The sequence below is a fragment of the Coloeus monedula genome, assembly GCF_965178545.1.
Source record: "Coloeus monedula genome assembly, chromosome: 12".
NCBI classification, from domain to species: domain Eukaryota; kingdom Metazoa; phylum Chordata; class Aves; order Passeriformes; family Corvidae; genus Coloeus; species Coloeus monedula.
Genome location: NC_138792.1, coordinates 20,004,330 through 20,022,083, shown reverse-complemented (window position 1 = coordinate 20,022,083; position 17,754 = coordinate 20,004,330).

Genomic DNA, 17,754 nt, shown 5'->3' with positions numbered 1-17,754 from the left:
GACATGGAAATCCTGCTCTCATCTAACAAGCTGTATCTGTCTCCTAACCTGTAGTTCTTGTTTTTGAGTCCTACATATGGAAATTGTTACACTGAGTTATTACAAATAATTACTTCGTGACACTGGAATTCCTGGGCAGGGTATCACACCCATGTTAAGGCTCCCTCAGACATGCTGCACTGCGCTGGCTGTTCTTAGGACATCACTGGGGCAGGACCAGGCTGCTGTCTGCAGCCTGTGATTGCTGTTCTGAGGAAATGGGCTGTATGCAGGAGAGTTAGTCACAGTGCTCTGAATTGGGTGGAGGAGCTTTGCAAAACTGTCTCACCCTTAGAAGCATCACCAGGACCAGATTGGCCAAAATGTCATCAAAGTGTTTCCCCCAGCTGCCTCCTGCTTTGGACAGCTGCTTATTGAGGTGGTAAAAATCCCTCATAGGAAAATGACAAACGTTTAGAAACAGCCCCAGTCTCCTTCCAAGCTTATTAATTTGCCTGTGACCTCACTCCTTTTGTAAAAGCGCATGTAAGAGTTCCAAGATTTTAATCTTGCTCTCTAGCACCATCGTCCTGTGCTTCCAAAGGTGGAGCAGCTTAGAGAGCTCTCCAGGAAGACAGAAATCCTCAAAATATTTCTACTAAGATGCAGCAATGCCCATATACCAAAGTTTGCCATCATCCCTCCTTGAACAGTGAGGTACATCATGCTGCCAGGAGATAAAAGCCCATGGTTGTGCAAGTCCTGGGGCACCGTGAGGCACAAGTTGTGTGCATGAGATGGGTCAGAGAATGAGGCTCATGAACCACCCGAGTTGGTGATGAGACAGTCATGTGACACCCTCGCTCATCACACTGGCATTTGGACAGAATGAGCAGCTCTTCTGCTGTCTGTATTTCCAAGGATTTTATGGGATCATGAGACACTGTACAGTTAATAGGCATAATTTAGGAATAAAACAATCTCAGAAATGGATTTTTGTGACTCTCATGACAAATGAACAAAGACAATAACATATTTGTTTCTGTTTTCTTACTTTTCTGCACAAAGGCCAAAACATTTCAGAAAAGAAACAAAACTAAACCAAACCAAACAGTTAAAAACAAACAAATGAAACCTATTTTATATTTATTTTTATTTTTATTTTTTTTTTAACCTTGGGTAGCTTGAAATTAAACTATTAAAAAATATAAAGTTACTGTCTTTTGACTTCTCACATTTTTTCAGGTTTTCTGGACTGGATACAGGTGGCTATGGTTGCTGGAAATATTGGGGGCATTTGGTCTGAACAAGTGTTCCTAGTTTGCTCAATATTGCTGATTCTTTCTGCCCATCTTCACCAGGAAACTGTTGCTTGCTGATAAAGGAGAAAACCAGAGGAGAAAAGAGAAATAAACTCTGGGGACTTTGGCTTCCATTTGGGCTTTAGGACTTTGTCTGGAGATGCTCATCACCTTGGCAAAGAGAGCTCACACAACTCTTGGGAAGAAATGGCAAGGAGGGGACAGCAGAGCCCAGGAGCTCTGTCAGGAGCAAGGTTTGTCCAAGGGACAAGGTGACGTGAGAGTCTCTCTGAAACTCTCCACTCTCCATGCCTGAGTTGATTGGGTGTCAGAAGAAAGACATCGATGGCAGCAAGTGCAGGGGTGTGGGGGCACTGGGGAAGGGGAAACTGCTGAGGAGAAGCAATTTTTATTCTGTTCTGCTGTTTAAAGCTCATCCATTGGTTCACCCTGGCAACCAAGACTGCCTACAGGGCTGGGAAGGGACAGTACTGCCTGAGTAGTTGCTTGGGAACACTGGAAGGAAACACTGATGGGAGAACAGCAGGAACAGGGGGTGGTGGTGAGCAGGTGTGAGCAGGATGGTGTCGGGAGAGTGTATGTGAGGAGCTGCACACTGCTGCCAGACCCAGCTCTCTGTCTTCTGGCCTTGCTCTCAACAATGTCTGCAAGGACTGGGAGGGCCACATCCAGGCCCTCTTCCAGCAGGAAGGAGCTGTTAGGGGGTAAGGTGGCTTTGTGAGGAGATGTGTGAAGGTGGTTTCAAAAGACAAAATACACTGATCTTTGTGCCTCCTTTCTGTGGGCCAGTTTAATCCATCGGGGACTCATTGAAGGGGGCAAAAATGAGATCTGATCAGCTCAAGGAATGAAGAAAGCGGAATTCCTCCTGAGCTTTACCCAGTACATTACTGACCTCTTGCTTTACCACAGCCCTCATTAAGATTCTTGTCTTAGCTCAAAGACCTGGACACAGGCGACACCTCTGCACAGACAGAGGTGTCCCTCCTCCTTGTAGGACCAGGGCTCAACTCTGCATATTTTGTCAGACAGCATTTCTCTGAACTGTTGGACTGTTGAAACTCCCTGACCTGTGAAATGAGAGTTGGGAGATGTGTAACTTGTGCCTTTGACTTGCATGAAATATCCACTGCAGTCAGGCTCCCACCCACACCTGGAGGTGCAGGCACACCCTCACGACATCACCTGCCAGGTGGTGATTCCAGGTTGGAAATTTACACCCCAAGGCTTTTAAAATGTTTTTAATTTTTTGTGGGTTTCCCCCCTTCCTTCTTTGCACTAGTGCCACACACTTCCTAGGATAGGAATTAGTAGGAGAAGAAATGATGATGGAGACAGGCAAGCAGAAACATCTGTCAGCCAAATGGTTACCCAGAACCGAAGCTCCAATTTTCAGTCCATGAATGGCACTTTTTGTTTCTGCTGGAGGGTGAATCTGGGTGAGTGCCCAGGAGCCAAACAAGAACTGAACAGAGAAAGCATCAGCACAGTCAGTAATACAGGAAAAGGCAGAATTTTTGTGGAATCTTCACTCTTTCCTGCTGGTTTCCTGCTGCTACATGTGAGCCACAGAGACATCTTTTGTATTGCAAAGTAAGGCACAGCAGTGATTCTGGGATGACCAGACTGAGAAAAATAGCCCATGGATAACCCACTGCCATTAACCTGACTTCAACTTTTGTTATGATGTGCAAGTCAACTAGAAACTGCTCTGATTGCCAGTAGTTTGGTCAAAGTTCTCATTCTCTTTATTTTCTCATTCCTTGCCACCCAGCATCAGGGAGGATGGTCACACTGGAAGCCAGTGCCATGACCAGACCTATCGATGTCACATACAGGCACCCAAGCAGCTCCACACCTGCATGGATTTTCCTTCTCATAGTAATAAGAGTTTCTATTTATTGATGTATGCTAACCTACGTCTATTTATTCAGGAAAACCTTTATCTGGAGGTCTCCCAAAGCTTTTTCTTGGGTGCAAGGACTAGTAAAAACCTTTCACATGAGTTTCCTGCTGTTAAAGCACAGAAATAAAGCTGGACATTCACTAAAAAATTTCTTTCATTTTGTTTTAGACTTGGTTTGGCAGTGAGGTTGTGTGATTTATGGTGAACACCACATCCAGCACAAGGCTGGTGTAAACTATGCGAGTGTGTGTTTTCATAAAGAGATTACATTTATCTCAAAACCAGAAGGCTGCTGGGGGAAACTTTCCCAGGGTCCTTACAGTATCTTGCAAAGAAAGGAGGGAAAAAACCCAACATAAAGCCTTACAAAAAATATCATACTGCAGTTTTGGAATGCTTCCACTACAAAAGCTTGACCTACCCAAGAATAAAACTCAGACTAAATGAGTCTGCTTTTGAAAGAAATTCGTGCTTTCTTTTGATAGAAAACAGTACATGCCCCATCCCAGGAAACAGGCTTATGAGCAAGTGCCAGAGAGATGGGAGTCCCAGAGATAATTCACTAACCAATCCTCTGGTATCATGGCTCAAACATGATTAATTCATGTGGAATTTGTAATAATATTAGTCTGTGACCTCATTTGTTATATATGTTGCTGCTGTTAGAACTCCAATACATTACCTAAAAGATACAGAGCTCACAGCCATCTGTGCTGTACCTGCTTGCAAGGTTCTCTGGATCTCCTCCTCTGCAATTGCTGCCCAGTTCTTTCCCCTGGTAGCTGAAGCTGTCAAAGGAAAATTGCTGGAAGTGATTTGGATGGTTTAGATTTCAGGACTGGTCCAATGTCCCAGCATGTTTAGACTTTGTTTTGGTGCTGCTCCACTCACTGAGAAATCCTCACTTCATTCAATTTGTCGTTTTTGAGTTTCGGTATAAACTTTTTTTTGTCCTCTTTCCCATCACCTTCATCAAACCTCTCCTCTTTATCCATGCTCTTAATTCTCTCACCTGACAGATACTGGGGTTCTGCAGACCTTCCTTCTGTCCACAGCATGGCTCTCATCTTGATTATTAGAAAAAGCAGGAAGAATTAAATAAGTTTAAAACACTCTTTTGTTTGCCAAATATATGTGGAACAATTACAGCTACTGTCAGATGTTGCTGGGCTTGGATCTTCTGCTCAGGGTTTAGGCTAGAAATCCATTTTCAGTGCAGGCATCACTAAAATTCCCTCCGTCATGTTTGGCTCTCATACAATCAAACAAAGTTTGTGAGGTACTTAAGAGTCAGATTAATGCACTTTTCTTGAGTTTGAGCCCTGCTCCCAGAAGCTACTCACTTGCCTGTGCATTCCCCAAGCCAGCAAGTCCAGAAGATTCCTGTGGGGATGCCCAGCACTGGAGATAACCTGGTTGTGTGGGGACAGGCCCAGGGCTGCTTGATAACTCATGAGATCCAAATGCACACCCTGTAATCCCCTGCCTTGAGCTACTCTGATCACTCTGCAAGTCTGCACTATGAGGTTAACACATGGGGACTTCACAGCAGTTATAAAACTTCTTTGGTGTCTGCATCACGAAATGTGTTATTAACAATCAATTTCTTTGTTCTCCCAAGGACATTTTGTCTCCTTCTATCTATGTACTCGGCAAACATCACTTAATGCATTTCCCTCGGCTTCATTTCATGTTGTTCTTCTTCATTTTAGTTTGTGTTTGAAACTAGGGGGATGAAATTCTGCAAAAGGACACTTAAGATTGAAACCTAGTAAGAAAAATGCCCTAACAGAAAGATTCATAAAACCTTGGCAGCATTTCCCAGTGTGAGGGGATGCAAGCCCTGCCACTTAAATCATATTAGCCTGGGCTTGGTCTGCAGCTCAGGAATGTGTTGCAGGGACCCAGCTTCTGCTAGGCCAAAGTGCCTTTCCACTTGTATGAATATTCCCATCCCAGATGTGAGGCTTGGAAGAGGTGCCATGGAGTACAGGCAGCTCTTTGTGGTCTTACAGTTTGATTTTCTTCTGCCCTCACTTTTCATCAAAAGTCCCTAGAATAACTGTCAGGTAGAAACATCTCAGAAATAATGAAATAATGTAAAAGCTTGCTGAGAACAAATAATAATTTAGGGAAGGGCAGCAGATAAAGCAGTCCATTGGCAGTGGCCATCTCATTGGAACAGTCTCGCCCTAGCCGAGCCAGGTGTATTCACTAGGAAGGTCAGGTGCTGGTTAGTGCACCTGAGCTGGGAGCTGCCTGTGGCAGAGGATGTGATCTCAGATGGACAGAAAAATGGACTCTGTGACTCTGTTTTAAACAGTGAGTAAATAATGGAAATGGTGGGGACGAGTGTCAGAACAGAAAACTTGCAGAGGGTGAAGTGCATTGGATCAATTACTGACTACGAGCAATTTCTGCTGTGCTCAAGAGAAGAAAATGAGCTGTTTAAAAGATTCTAATGTCCTTCAAAACACATTAAAAGTCTTTGTTCTTAAATGCTTTCTTTTAACTTAATGACCTTGAGATGTTTTTGACTACTTTTCCATGGAAATGGGGACCACCCTGATTTTAGGAATAATCCACATTGATTCCTTCCTGATCCCAATACTGCTCCCATGGTATTTGTTTCCCTACAAATAGCAGGAGCAAAGAAGTTTGCTGGGCATTTGAAGAAGGCAGCCCTTCAAAACCATATTATCAGCGCATGCAGCCCTGATCCCAGTTGCTTTAGTATCCTCAATCTCTGAGCATGGTACCACAATGTTACCTGTGATGCTGCCACTCTCCTTGGAGAAAAGCCTCCTCCTGCTCTCTGCTTGCTCTCCTGCTTGCTCCAGACCCAGAACATGCATTGCATCCCATTCTTGCCTGAACCCCTACACAGTGTGCAACACTTCATTCACGTTCTTGCTCTTTTGAGCCAAAACAACCTTCATAGTAGAACTGATTTTGTGATTATTTATATAAGAATATAAATATTACAGTGCTTGAACTATGGTATGGCAGCTGATGGTCACTGAAAAAGAAGAAACAGAGCAGCATTGGAAGGACCAAGATTTCCTGATGCTATGGGATGTCCCAGTTGGCAGAGCAGTGTATAAACTACATACCTCCCAGATCACATCCCTCCAGCTTCCATTGACTCCCAGGCTGTGGCTATGCTGCTGAACAAAACATTCTCAGCTTAAGAGCTTCAGCACTAGACCACTGACACATTATCCTACTTAATTATTAGCTCACACCCTGGCACTATTTTAGCCTTTGCTAATAATATTCCTAAATTATGCCTGAACATTATTTGGAAAATATCATAAATCAGGAACAACTGCCAATAGGCAGCATGGGCGAGCGTACAGTTTCATGCTATGCAAACACTGCTCAGAGGAACTGCAGCACAGGATGTGTTTTTTCATGTGCTTTGAACTGAAAAAAAACACATGAAAAATTAAGGCTTATGCTTTAGGAACACAAAGGCTTCACATGTGGATTTGAGGGCTTTGTAATGTGGACACAACCAAACTCATGCTGCTTGATCCTGGGGCTCGGGAATGGCCTGTTCTGTTCAGAGTTGTGGGCAGAGCTGGGTGCTCCCCACAGGGTGGCACTGGCTGGACCATGGCCAGCTGAGGGCACCAGGCTGTCTAGCTGACTCTGTGATCCAGGCTCCACAGGGCACTGCTGTGCCATGCTGTGGGCTGCAGGTTAGGAGGGAAGAAGCTTTTCTGCTGGAAGAAAAACTCTCCTTTAAAGACAGGAATGAAAGAAAATGGGAAGCAGTTCCACTGTGCCACTTAAGCCTTTACTGGACCTTGTCAAATGTTGTTGCTAATGCATTTAAATTGGGTGTACAGCTGAAATGCAGAAAGTTCTAGGGGTTTGTGTCTTTCAAGTTCTTCCTGCTAGAAAGAGTTTTCACTGCAGTGGTCCCACCAGGACCTCTCTTCTCACCAGGTGGGCAGGCAGTTTGCCAGCAGTGGCACCAGGCTGGGCTGCAGTCAGCACTGGCAGGGCTGCCCTGTCACCCTGGTAGGAGCTTCCATGGCTGCCATGGCTCTAGCTCCATGTCTGGCTTCTCAGGCCCCAGAGGACTCCAGCCCCTTTCAGACATGCTGTCTTCCTCAGACCCTGCAGCTCTCTGCTACTCTGCACAAAGGAAGGGAGAGAGAGGAGAGCTGGGCACCAGTGCTGAGGCTGATGGCCAGGGCTGCTGGGCAGGTACCCACCCAAAGTGGCAGGTTTGGGATAGGCACGGTCTAACTGGTGAAATGCTGTCAGTGTGTGGCAAGATCAAGAGAGACTAAAGCCAGGACTTTGTGAGAAGTGAAATGCTCCAAATCTTTCTTATGTGAGCTAAAAAAATTGGGGAAGACAAACTTGCTTTCAAGCTATTGTCACACTGTACATGCAGGGAAGTGTGTATCTGTGTAAACTGAGAAAAGGTTTAAGAGACAAAGAACCCCAAATTCGCAGGTCACATGAAGTAAGAGACATTTTTTATCATTCCCATGGTCACATGATGCAAAAGGCTAAGAACCAAGGGCTGAAATAAAAAAGTATCTGAAATATGCATTTATTTTATTCTTCCCATGTTTTTGCAAGTGAAAAATGTTACATATGTAAAGAAACTGGAGAGCCCTCTCACTTCACCAAATAAATGAAAGGAAATGTGAGAAGGACCATGCCACACTCAGTATGCATATATACTTTTATTTATCTCCCAAAGATTGACTAAAGTGAAAAAATGTGTCCCTGAGTAGAGAAATAAAATGTTTCATTCCCTAAGAAAATGACATTGCAAACCACATTTTCGTCATTGCACCAGTAACAGTGTGACTTGGGAGCTGCTCAAAGGGGATGAATGACCTCTGTGTAGCTGTGAGCAGGAAAGCTTGTGGGACCCCAGGGATGAGAGTCAGAGCCCTGCAGAGACGCACAGGGAGCTCTGGGTCTGCTGCAGGAGTGAAGCACATTGGCATGGCCACACAGCTAGAGAGCAGGCACTGACATTTTGTTTGCATCAGCCTTGGCTCTCCCCACCACAGGCCCATAGAAACTCCAATTCCCATTGCAAAGTGCAGGTACTCTTGATGATTCAACTCAGGTGTCCTTGAAGAGTAGTAATGTCTTCTTTTTTGCCCAGCTTCACTGTGGTTTGCAACTTCCATCACTCTTCCCAGCCCAGCCAAACCCGCTGTCCCTGCTTTCCCTGAGGCTGGTTCCCCTTCCTCAGGATGTGAGCTGCCTGTGGGTCAGCTCAGTTCCTTGTCTCATTTCACATCCTCTCAGGCCTGCCACAGGCCCCTTTCCTGGAGGACATTCCAGTGATGAGTACTCACTTGCACCCTGACCAATGCCACATCCACACATCCAATGCTGGTTGTGTGACATGGTCTGTCACTCACCCATCCCTTTTGTTCCTCAAGTTTCCCCTATCTCAAGGCATTAGTAGCATGAAACTCATTACAGTGCTCATCCCAACTGGAAACACCTGCAAAACCTGAGGGACTGTGACTGCCAGATAGCAAGGAGGAACTTTGCCTGGGTCAGGCTGAAGGATGCAAAGTCAGGCCAGGGGGAGAAAGATGGTCACTGTGACCCTGTGCAGATGCACAAAGTGCCCTGTGCCCAGGAATCAGGCCCATGGCAGGTGTTTGCCATCAGCTGTGTGCACACACTTAGGTGACAGTCCCTGAGCACACACTGTGCTTGGGGAGCAGTGCTGGGACAGGGATGGAGATAGCAGGCAGCACAGTGTGAATTTGTTTACATTTGACAAGAACCAGGTTCTTGCCATTACTGACAATGGCAGGCCCTGCAGAGTTTACTTTTTCAGCCGGGTCCCAGCAGAAAGCTGCGGCTGGCACAATGATACCGAGGGCCACAGTAGGCCTGTCAGGAAGGCAGTTCCCAGAACACGGCATTCTCCGGTCCTGCAGCTTTCTGCAGTTACTGAGCAGGACTGGCCGGGGTTGGCTGCGAATGAGCCTCCGGGCCCGTCAGCCGGCTCAGGCTTTATTTGCAGTATTTTTACACGGATTTTAAAAATAAAACTCGGCCTCCCGCCTGAAAGTCGTCCTTGCCCCTTTCTGACCAGCAGTCCTCTCCCTGGAGAGGCCGCGAGCCCAGGACCGCCAAGAATGTTCTCACGCAGCTTCCACGGCACCACCCGCCGCGGAACGCAGGGCTCTGCCGGCCCCGGGGGGGGCGCGGGTCCCTCGGGGCGCTCCCGGCGGCCGCAGCGCGGGGCCGGACGGAGCCGGAGCCAGGCCGGGCCCGCGGCTGGCGCTGGAGCCGGAGCCGGAGCCGGAGTCGGAGCCGGAGCCGGAGCCAGGCCGGGCCCGGAGCCGGAGCCGGAGCCGGAGCCGGAGCCGGAGCCGGAGCCGGAGCCGGAGCCGGAGCCGGAGCCAGGCCGGGGCTGGAGCTGGAGCTGGAGCCGGGCGGGGAGCAGCGCGGCAGCGACACCTGGCGGTCGCGGCAGGCAGCGCGGGAGCGGGGACCGCTCCGCTCCGCCCCAGCGCCGGCCGGGCAGGGCCCCCCTCAGCTCCGGGCCCTGCCCTGAGCAAGCGCCGCTGTGTGCTGGGGGAGCCCGGCCCGGTCCGGTCCCGAGAGCCGGCTCCGCGAGGTCGGGGGCCGCTCATTCTCCCCTGCAACCTCCGGAGACTGCGCCGCTCTCGTCGGTGTTCCGGGGACTTCGGGAGCGCAGCGTCTCTCCCTCTGTGTGTCTCTCCCCTTCCTTGCCCAGTCACGCTAAATTTGGCTTTGTATCTACTAAAAAGTTGCAAATCCTTAGGTAAAATCTTAATATAACACATACCTCTGATACACTTCAGAACAACTTTTTATTGACACTTGTCTTTGGGGCCTGCCGAATTCCAGGCTGGGGCTATCCCGACGGGACACTACTGGAGCAGCCGTGTCCCAGCCCGAGCACAAGACCCGTGCACAGCCTGCCCATTGGGCTGGGTATTTACCTGCTCAGAGAAGTGACCGTGCCTCGCGTTACCCTGTCTGCTCCAGGTTTAAGATTCAACATTCACCGTTCACATTTGCTCAGCCTTTGACAGGAAGCCACGAGAAGGGCTGTGTCCGTGCCAGTCCTTCTGATCAGCCCTGCAGGCAGATGGATGGCCTGACTCCTTGCCTGTGGGCATTTCAGCAGATAATCAGTGCTTTGACACTTAACACCTCACTCAGGCTATGTGCTCTGATGGGCAATTTCTTGTCTTTCTTAGTGCCAAGTCTAAGTTCACTCTCTGGGTAAGGCTGGGGTGCAGCTTAAAATAGACTTTATGTGCCTTGTTGGATTTGTGCAATGTGCCATAAGTTGCTTTGGAAAGAGACATTTGTGTATACATTTGAACTTTTCAGTCTGAGCGTTTTTAAAGCTCATTCACATCCTGGGATAAGATTAGGCCATCAGGGTCAATAAAACCTTCCTTCCTTGTATTTCCATGCTCTTGCCTGAAGGGATCTCTGATTCATACCTGACTGAGTAAAGGATGTGAAACAACTCAGCTGCTTTGGGGATGGGGAGAAATCCCCAATTGCTACATGCTGGCCTTTCAGCCTGCATCGCTGCTCTAGGCTGTGTCACATGAGGCACTGCAGAGGGAAGAGGTGTGCTGATGGAATTTCACTGGACTGCAAAACACCCTGGAATGTCTCAACAGCTCCAATACAAGAAGGAAGATGTGATGGAAATAGATAACGGGTGTTGGAGAGATTCTGCTTTCTTTGGTGTGTCTGTCCCAGTTCAGCTATAGTGTGAAGGCATATGACTTAATGAATAATCTCTTAAGAATCCAAAAGAAAAGAAAAGGCTGCCCAAGTTATGAGGGCTATGGTCTTCTTTCAAAGTACAGTTTTCCTCCTGGGAAGGGTGAGAAGCCTTCAGCAGCCAAGGCAATGCTTGTGAAAACCAGGCTCCCATTTTTGCAAACTTGCTGGCAGTTGTACCAACCCACACAATTCTGTTTTGGCTTTTCTTGTGCCACTCTGAAAAGATCTGATGAAGCAGGTGATCCTGCTGTGACAGATGTTTTGTCACAATGTCTGTGAACATCTTCTGTGTCCCAAACAGGGAGGTTTGATGTAATGGTTACAGGGTGGCCTAGCAGCATGATACCTCATATACTGAGAGACAAAGGTGTGTTGTACAGAAAACCCCTTTTGTTCTGTTACGATGGTCTTGGGGAAGCACTTCATTGCCACAGAGAAGGGTGACTGATGTAAACCCAACTGTCACTGTTGAGCAACACAGCAGGCGAGCTTCGAGCTGGAGCCCCGCGGTCACGTACTTCCCTTTGACAGTGACTCTGCAAGCAGAGGCAGCGGTGTCGAAATGCCCTCTGTGTTCTAGAAAGGGGGTGAGCGATAACTGCACATCTGCCTCCTCCCAGAAGCCCAAAGTGAAGGGTCTGAGAGTGGTCAATGCTCAAGGGACAGCTCTGTGACACTGCAGCAGTTGTCTCTGGAGTGCAGGACTGATAAACACATCTACTTGGTGTTTAGGTGTTCCTGGTATGTTGGTCCCATGCTGTTTCTGCAGTCATTTCTGAGGCTTAACCGAAGAGCACAACATCTGCCCAGGATCAGACTAGGGACTGGCTGACCCAGTACCCTATCACTTGGGGTTCACCAGCAGCAGATGCTAAAGGAAGAATGGAAGAACTGGGCAACTGGTATCTCTCTAGTTGCAGTCCCGGTTTCCAGTTATCTGTAACTTAGGAGCCTTTAGAAGTGGTATCTCCAAACATGAAAGGCCTGATGTGGTTTTCTTTCCCGACTGCCAATTGCTTTTGCCAGCACTGGCCCCTTGAGCAATGGGCGGGCAGTGTGAGAGCACCACGGCAAAGCTGCTTTTCCTTCTGTATTCCCATGTGGGAGAGAGCCTGGCACAGCACAGAGACTGTAGTCGCAGAGCAGGAGTGTGCGAGTTCCCCTCTGGCCTTTGCCTGCTATGCCTTGTAACGATCAGCAGGGCTTTGTACCCAGGATATTAATTTGGTAGGATCTCCAGAAAGTAGCAGCAGAGAAACTAGGTTAATATGTTGTTTCTGAAAGTAATATGCAGAGAAGAGAAATTTCAGTTACTGCATGTTCAGTAAAAGACAGCGATGAGTGTCAGAAGCTCTCTGCCTTCATTGTCTATGGAAAAGAATTGGCACAATCCTCTTTCTGACAATTTAAATGCTTGTTAAATATTTTTATGAAAAAAAAAAAAAGAATCCAGGGTTGTCTTTTTAGAGTTCCAGGGTTGGATTCTGTTCTCAGGGATAATGGGTATGAAGTAACCGTACTGATATCAGCAGTGAATAAAGCAGCTCCATAGCTCCTGATTTTTTAAGAAATAAAGTCTATCAATCTTTCACATCTAGAGTAAGACTTTGCTCCATGTAATAAAATTACTGCAAGAAAAAAGATAGTCCTTTGAGGGAGCAAATATGGGAAAATATAGCTTTATTTTTTAATGATGTGCTGGAATTAAGGAGATAGGTGGCTGCAATACAACTTTATTTTGAAGCAAAATCTCTGGACAAGCACCTATGAGCAGAGAACTGGTCTCAACTGAACAGGTATGTTCATGGTATGACTTGGGGAAAAAAAGGAAGTCTGGTTTTCCTCCACTCATATAAAAATCCAGGTGTACTCATTCAAATTAAATAAGAATAAATCGAAGCTACCTGGACTTGCTTGACCTCTGGCTGGTGCTATTTTGCTGCTTCTTTAGGACTAAGTATCAACACTACTACTGTTCCCTGTATGCTATTCTTAATAGTGTATGAGGTACAGGATGTCTTTTGGGTCACTCAGTAGCTGTGGCAGTTAGTGGGGTTTTCTTATCTCTCACTGTCCATCAGAAAAACAGCTTTGAACCTCCTGGTTGGTGTCTGCCTCCCCCCCCCCCCGTCTCTCTATTTTTTTTTCCTTAACCATAGGTCTAAAATAAATGTGCCAAACACATAATCAGCCATGAACAGAAATATCCTCTGTTTGCTGGAGCCCAGCCTCTGACTCTTGTTGCTGTGCACCTGCCTGAAAAGAGGGCAGGAAGGGAGGATGGCACTGACAGCAAACCTTGGAGGTCCATGTGGAATGTTGATTTGTTTTTCTTTTTCTGAACAAGGTGAAGAATGGAAATGGGAACAAGATGTTCACATGATTCAAAGCTCAGACTGGCCAGTGAGGCAGGGTTCACCTCAGTGAGTTTTGCTGACAAGACCTGGCAGTCGAGAAGTCTTGTGCCTAGAGGCGGGCTGGTGGTAAGGATAAAACATCTCTGACTTTGCTGGCTGAAGAGATCCCTGCCCAGTTCCCACCTGTGAGGCTTAAAGACCAAGGTGTTGGGAGGATCTCCCAAGTGAGTTCCTCCATTATGTACAGCTCAGCTTGGCCTTTGAGGAATAGTTGTGACATTTTCCTGCACCGTTGCAGGTTGTTTTAGTGCCTAGAGCTAAGCTGTCATAATCAGCCATCTTCTGGAGAGAAGGAACTGTGAACACACTCACCCCATCTTGCTCCCTGGAGAATCCAGCACCATAAATGCTTCCAGAGGCACAGGAAAGTGCTGCAGTGGCAGCTCAAGGCTGCTCATCGTCTCCCCTTTCCTCCTTTCCTCGCTCACATGGTCATTGTGGTTGCTCACATAAATACCTTTCTTTTCACTGTTTCCCCCGTGTGCATTCATACTGGGCTTACACTGGGCCCCACAGCTTCTCCCAAGCAGCACCTGTAATGCTGAGAAGTGTCAAAGCTCACCCATCTCTCGACAAACTGAAAAGGGTGGTGTTATAGCTGACTGGTGGAAGGGTCATTGCGGGCTTTGTTAGAGCTAACTGCTGGAGGGGTCACTGTTGGCTTTGTTAGAGCCTGGGTCATTAACACTTCACTGCAGGGCAAGGCAGGTGAAGCTCAGGAGAAAGTCTGGCAGCAACTGGCTCTCTGAGATTTAGTCTGAAAGCTTTCCAAGAACTAAGGATGAAGGAAAACAATTTGAACAGTTAGCCAGAGCAGGAGTAAATAATAGTATTCTTCACCTGCGAGGAGAACCTTTGGAAGAGGGGTTTGGTATTTTTGAATTTGATGTATGAATAATTTGTATTTCCATCCCTTCATATGGTGGCTTCAAAACTGATGGACTTAATTCTAGATGCTGCTGGATGGCAGAACTGGACTGACTGAGCAAATTGAAATGGAAGACAGTCACTGATGACTGGAATTGGGCCTGACTTGGTAGCACACAGCTTTAATTCCTTCATCAAATGGCTGTATTGGCTTTGAAGATATTTGTGCAAGGAGCCATCCCAGTCTAAAATCTCCTGGCATGCTCTGAAGGCATGCTGACCAAGGGCCAGATTCTGCAATCACCTGGCATTGGCTAAGTCAGTTTGGATTATAGAAACATAGAAAGTTAAGGGTTGGAAGGAACCTTAAAGATCATCTAGTCCAAACTCCCCCTGCCAGGAGCATGGACACACCTTCCACTAGACCAGGTTGCTCAAGGCCTTATCCAACCTGGCCTTGACCTCTGACAGGGTTGGAGCTTTCACAACCTCCCCAGGCAATCTGTTCCAGTATCTCACCACCCTCACAGTAAATAATTTCTTCCTAGTATCCAGCCTAAATTTCCTCTCTTTCAATTTGCACCCATTACTCCTTGTTCTGTCACTGCAGTTGCAGTTCACTGATGAAGAGTCCCTCTCCAGCTTCCCTGTAGGCCCTTCAGATACTGAAAGGTTGCTATAAGGTCTCCATGCACCCTTCTCCAGACTGAACAGCCTCAACTCTTTTCCCTGTCTTTGTAGGGTAGGTGCTCCAGTTCTCTTATCAACTTTGTGGATCTGCTCTGGACTTGCTTCAAGAGTTCCACGTCTTTTTTTATTTCATGTCTGCGTGGATTGATCTGCACACAGCAGCATTGGTATTAAATGAGTCCCAGTTTTTCTGTGTCCAGCACAAACCTGCTAATCCTCCATGTCCTACTTTATGGCAGGTAAAAAGTACAAGAATTTGAGACTACAGTTTGAGAGAATTTGCTGCACGCTAATCAAATGGATGCAGTTTTTTTCAAGTGGTTTTCCAAGAAAAGTTGGGGAGCAGTATGCAGAAGCCTCTGAGACATTATTTGATGGCAGTCTGTGACTCCCACAGCTTCTCTACCTCCCTTCTTCCTCTTCCCAGAGCAAGTTACAGAGCTGCGTGCAGTGCAAGTGCACTGAAAACACTCACTTCATTGGGAAATGCTGAGTGCGATTTCAAGGCTGTTGCACAGAGTAGGGCAGTGTGGTGATATCTGCAAAACATAGAGGAAATCAGCTTCTCTGAGAGCCTTTCACCCTGGACATTACTATGGGCCCACAGGACTGGACTGGGGTCGGGTGCAGGCAAAGCGGAGTGTCCTGGCTGGGGGAGAATGCTTGATCTCCCACTGCCCCAGCTCATGAGTCTCAGGTTTCTGATTGCCTGTTGGCTAGAAATCCTTCATGGACTGCAGCTCATGCTGGCTTGCATAAAAAACTACATAGACTACATAAACAGACATACTTCTTTCCCCCAGTTAAAACTAAAGTAAAAACAGAACAAAACCACCCAGACCTGTCCATTCCTCTTTTACTGTATATTTTAAAATGCAGGCAAATGAAAGAGGAACTGGACAGTAACTGTATTCCTAATTATCTAACTCTTCCTTGGGCATAGGGGATGGGTTTAACTGTTAGCAGGATGGCTGGTCTTACTATGTCTGCACACAGCCTCAGGAGTACCTTGTGGGTGTTTCCAGGGGCTCAGTTACTTGAAGGCATAAGTAAGTGCTTTCCAGATTAGGGGTTTGATCAGAGCTGCAGAAACATAAAGTCTGTGGTTGTAGTCCTGGCATGCTGATAACATAACTGAAAGCTGCTGGATTAGGTCAGGCCCCAGCCACCAGCACCGGAGGGTGTCTGTGGGATTTGGTTGCAGAGCCAGACAGCAGCAGGGAGGCCAAACTGGAAAGGAAGGGCAGCAGCTGAATGCTGGGAGTGGGAAAACCAATCCTACAAGAGGGATTTGATGGTCAGGGCTAGCTGATGGCAAACATGCTTGGGATAGTGCAGACACAGAGCACAATATTTTAAATAAATTCTGGCCTTACAAAATATACAGTGTACCATGGTGGCCTAGAGAGAAGAGGAATGTCTCTAAAATTCCTGAGTTTGCTTGACTTTGTCTTGCTCTTGCATAGCCATCTGTGCTGCTGGGCAAATGCAGCTTGCTGGTCTCTGTTCCCACAGCTGTGCTGGCCAGTTTGGGTCCCAGGCAGGCTGGATGAAAAGAGCACTGATGCTGGGTGCTGCATACTGAGGGCTGTACTGGGGGGGGCGGGGACAGGAGAAGAGAAACTTGTGGGACTTGCTTTGGTTACAACTCTAAACTAACACTGGTGTTTACTTCTCTGTGCAGGCACTGTGGATGCTCCAGAGACAAGGGATGGGGACCTCAGCAAACACCAGAGGGTGTGTGGAGGGACCGGCAGGAGCACAGAAGCAGGGCCAGCTCCTTCGTCTGGTGCTGCAACTGGGAAAGCAAAACCTGTCTGCTCACGTGAGTGTGAGGGAACAGAGGAAGTGAGGCATGGCCGTGAATTCAAAAGCGAGGTGAGCCTTGCCGGGGGAGCTTTTGGAGCAAAACCTCCTGCAATGGCTGAAGCATCAGCCCACCCCTGAGAACAGAACCCTGCTTCCCTGCACCTCACTCAGATTCCTCTCAGGGTAAGAGATCCACCCCTCTGTGCACAGTACAAGCATAAGCCTGTGTCTTGAAGCAGAGCCCTTCTGGCTGTTTGAGCCTTCACAGCCCTCTGCATGGCTCCTCAGCAGCCAGGGCAGCAGAGCCTGACCACTGTGAGATGGATGGCCTGAGGCGGCTGGACTTGGGACTGTCAGTGTGGCTGCTCACAGCTTCCCAGGTGCCCTTCCGTGTGCTGCCTGCGGCTGGATCGGCCGCAGGCCCCGCGTGCCCGGCCCGCTGAGGCGTCGTGGCTGCGCTGGGCAGAGGCCGAGGTACTCGTCCTCACCCCGCTCGTGAGCCTCGTGCCCCGCGGCAGGATGGGGAGAGCTGCTTTCACAACCTGGATGTGTTGTCACTCACATCCAGACATTTCCTGTTATCTAACCTCAGCCTTATCTTCCCCATTCGCAGCTTCCTCTTGAAGGAGGAGCAGCCCCTTCAAAACCGAGCTGTGTGCCCGGGCTGTTCCCCCACCGCGCTCTTGCACGACCCCTGCTGCGGCCCCACGCTGCCGGCCGTGCCTGCCGCGGGCCAGGATGGCCCAGCTATGGTAGGTGCCAGGTCCCCGTCCTGCCCGCGGAAGGGGTGGCTGGGGACAGGGGAGGATCTGTCCTTCGGGGTTCATTTACTGTTTCTCCCTTCGGAGGTCCCAAAGGACCACGAGTGTTGGGACACCAAAACCCGCGGGGTGTCCATGTTCCTGGCAATGAAGAAAGTGGTCCTCCCACGCTGTGATACACCTCGAGCTTCGGGGGGGGTCTTCATCTTGCTCGGGTTTGG